Source organism: Lathyrus oleraceus, chromosome 3 (genome assembly GCF_024323335.1).
Source record: "Lathyrus oleraceus cultivar Zhongwan6 chromosome 3, CAAS_Psat_ZW6_1.0, whole genome shotgun sequence".
Classification (NCBI taxonomy): Eukaryota; Viridiplantae; Streptophyta; class Magnoliopsida; order Fabales; family Fabaceae; genus Lathyrus; species Lathyrus oleraceus.
In genome coordinates, this window is record NC_066581.1 from 140,213,423 (window position 1) to 140,217,426 (window position 4,004).

Below are 4,004 nucleotides of genomic sequence, written 5' to 3' on the forward strand. Positions count from 1 at the left end.
CTCCTTTGGGATAAATAACGCACGGTGGCGACTCTTCTGTCATTTTATTTCGCCGATTGTTTTTTTCGCACACTGTATTTTTCAGGTTGCGCAAATCCCATGTATTTGACATCTTGTATATGTGTGTTGATATTGATGTGTATGTGCATTCGTACAATCATGCATTCATTAACATCATCTTAATTAAAGTCTTCAAGGAAATTAGAAGCATTTTTCGCAAATATCGTAGGTATTTTTCACCATTGACTTTGGAAGAAGAAGAACTCAAAAGTACACTTTCAATAGTCCAAAATTTGAGGATTTAAGAAATCTAGGATCTCTGGTAGTTAATCCTGAAGACTTTAAAGACAAATATTGGAGACCTCTACCTCTTTTAAAGACCAACATGGTAGAGGGGATTCTTGCTACATTGGTTCAGTTCTATGATCCATTGTGTCAGTGTTTTACCTTTCCAGATTATCAGCTTGTGCCTACCTTGGAGGAGTTTTCTCACCTTATTGTCCTACCCATTCCTGATCAAGTCCCCTTTTCCGGTTTAGAAGAAATTCTAAACCATCAAGACATTGCATAAGCTACTCATTTAAGGGTATCTGAGATAAAAGCTAATTTGACTACAAAAAGAGGAATTCTTGGTTTACCTGCTAAATTCTTGATAGGTGAGGCTTGTTATTTTGATACCATGAAGAGTATGGACACTTTTGAGGCTATTATTGCCTTGCTCATCTATGGATTGATCCTCTTCCCTAATGTTGACGACTTTGTTGACATTAATGTTATCAAAATATTCCTAATTAGAAATCCATTTCCTACCTTTCTTGCAGATGTTTACCATTTAGTCCATCTCAGGAATTATCATAGGGGAGTAATGATCATTTGCTGCACAAATCTGCTCTACAAGTGGTTCATTTCTCACTTGCCTCGGTCTACTACCTTTTGGGACCTCAAGGATGGTTTGTTATGGTCACAAAAGATTATGTCTCTCACTTATTATGACATTGATTGGTTTGATCGTGCTTATGAGGGGGTGGAGATTATTGATAGTTGTGGTTAATTTCCTAATATACCTATTCTTGGTACAAAGGGTGGTATTAACTACAACCCGATTTTGGCTCGCAGTCAGTTTGGATACCCAATGAAGGACAAGCCCAACACTATCTTCTTAGAGAGTTTCTTCTTCAAGGAAGGAGAAGACGACAAAGCGTTCAAAGAAAATATTATGCATTCCTGGCGCCATGTCCATAAGAAAAGAAGAGAAGTTCTAAGAAAGCTAGATTGTTTCTTTGGAGCCTTTTCTCCAATGTGTGTGAGCTAGGGTCGTCAGTCTGAAAATGCCTTATCTTCGACAAGAGCCTTTGTCTTAAATTGTTAAATAACCTTATCTCATTTTCATGACTGACGCAGAGAAACTCAAGGTTGCTTTGACTAGGATGTAATAAGAAAAGGATGCTTGGAAGAACAAGTATCTGATCGTCCACGCAGATGATAACACGAAAATGTATCATATTTTTGGCTTCATATGCATTTCTTTTTACTTGATTAACACATATTATTATGCAGTATTTCATGTTTATTGTAGGTATTTATCGATTAAAAGGTTTACAAGCAAGCAAAGTGGAAAATAGTAAAAAGGAAAGAAAAAGAGAAGAAAATGGAGAAAAATGGAGAGAATGGGCCACCACGCCTAATGGGCTTGTGGCGCCCATCATCTGGGTGTTTGGCGCCCGCCAGATGACCCAAAGAGGATGGTGACGCCCGCCACAAAGAATGGAGAGTGTGGCGCTTAACCCTATATTGGTGGCGCTCGCCACGAAGTCAAAGACTAGGGTTGTGGCAATCGCCACGACCTGGTCTTCCCTATTATTTCTCCAAGTTTCTAGCCATGAATCCACTCACCTTTGGCTATAATTTAGGGGAGTGGAAAATATATAAAAGGGAGTTTTGTTTTCCGCTAGAGCTCTCTCTCTCTCTTCCAGCTTTCAATCGTACGCTTAATTTTTAGTCATACTTATTTTCTTTTAGTTTTCCTAGGAGGTTTTTCCTACTTTGTAATAGTGATAGTTTCTCCACATCAGGGACTATTGCAATTTATTTTACGCATTTGAATTCAATTATAACGGTTACTCATTGCCAAAGTCTGTCGACATTATTTTATTTGAAGAATCAAGGTTCAGTTCTAGTTCTCAATTCATAATCCAGGTTTTATTTTGATTGCTATTTTATTTATTTATGCCTTATTGCATGTTTGATTTTCCGAATACCATGTCTATTACCATATCCATGTCCGGCTGAACCCTTAGGTATCGGTATGTAAAGATCGTTGGAACGACGAGATTCATCGATGGTCGGTGTTGATTTTTATAAAACTTATTTTTCCGGTTTTAGTTTCTTATTTTATTCAAACTGTTTTACGTACGAGAGTATAAAACAAACTAAGGTTACGGCCAACAAGAACGAGAGTTTGAGATTTTAACTCGATAGTTGAAACTAGGCATTAATCCTAAACACAGCGAGAGCGCTTTAGGATTAATTAGACTTTATTCATATTCAAAAATTACTTTTAAATTCAAAATGAGACCGTGAGAGCCAAGCATTCTGGTTTAGGAGTATGGTCAGAGTCAATAAAAACGAGAGTGTGAGACTAAGTCCTTTCTATAAATAATTTCTACTGAAGAACATTTTGACCAATAAGATTACACCAAACATCTATCGAATCCCCGAAGTTTGATGCGTTACACACCGACATCCCTTTATCGCATATCCTTAGTAACATTCTATTTACGCTATAGTTATTTCTCTTCATCCCTCCAATCTTAGAATGATCATCAGCCTTAGATTTACATAGTAACATTAGATAACGATACGTTCGATTATTAGTCCTTGTGGGTTCGATAATCTTTAAAACTACGCGATAGGACTGTGCACTTGCAGTCACGATTACCATAGACTTACTAAGTCGCGATCATGTTTTTGGCGTCATTGTCGGGGACTAATTTAGTCAATATCGTAACTCCAGTGTTGCCCAGTATATACTAAGGCAAACAATTATTTTTCCCTTTCTACATTTGTCGAGTGTATGCCAAGTACTCGTTTTCAAGGCGAGAAATTAAAGCTACCATTCGACGAACTTGAGCGTTATCTTAGATTAGAATGTCGGATACGGGACTTGATACAAGAACATCGTATCAAGCTAAATCTTCCTGACCTTAACATCCCTATTTGTAAATCAGTTATTTAACCAGTAATGGCCGAAGGAGTGCAAAACTGTCCTCTTAAGTACTATGTAATCCCTTCGCAGGATGAACCACATAACATCATCGTTGCCTCTGCCGTCGAGGCCAATAATTTCGAGCTAAAACCTTCGTTGTTGTCAGCCGTACAGCAAAACCAATTTTCAGGTAGTCCCACGGAGGACCCGAATCTACATTTGTCAGTGTTTTTGCAATACGCACACACAATGGAAGCGAACGGTGTCAGCCCAGAAGCTATAAGACTACGTCTTTTCCCATTCTCATTAAGAGATAGAGCTAGAGGTTGGCTCCAGTCTATACCATCCAACTCTGTCACTATGTGGAACGAGTTGAAGAAAGTTTTCTTAGCCCAATATTTCCCACCAAGTAAGAGGGTTATGCTAAGATCCCAAATAAACGGGTTTAAACAAAAAGATAATGAATCACTTTTTGAAGCTTGGGAGAGATACAAAGACATGATGAGGCTTTGTCCACATCACAGTCTAGAAGAATGGTTAATCGTCCATACCTTTTACTACGGTCTCTTGTACAACACAAGATTGACAATAGACGTTGTTGCAGGTGGCGCACTGATGGATAAACCTTACAATGAGGCCTATCAGCTCATCAAAAGTATGGCCCAGAATCATTACCAGTGGGGAAGCGAAAGAACCTCTGTAAAGAAACCTCCAACGAAAGGAGGCATGTACGAATTGAGCGGTCTTGATCATGTTAACGCCAAGGTAGATGCTCTTACTCAAAAGATAGACAACTTGA

At 38.4% G+C, this 4,004-nt stretch overlaps 1 non-coding gene across 1 annotated transcript; it reads right to left on the reverse strand.

The window, feature by feature from the left end:
* Window positions 1-3,625: 3,625 nt before the first annotated feature.
* LOC127133128 (small nucleolar RNA R71) lies at window positions 3,626-3,732 on the reverse strand. The gene has a single exon (XR_007807121.1). It is a non-coding gene; the product is annotated as a small nucleolar RNA R71 (small nucleolar RNA).
* Between the last annotated feature and the right edge of the window lie 272 nt (window positions 3,733-4,004).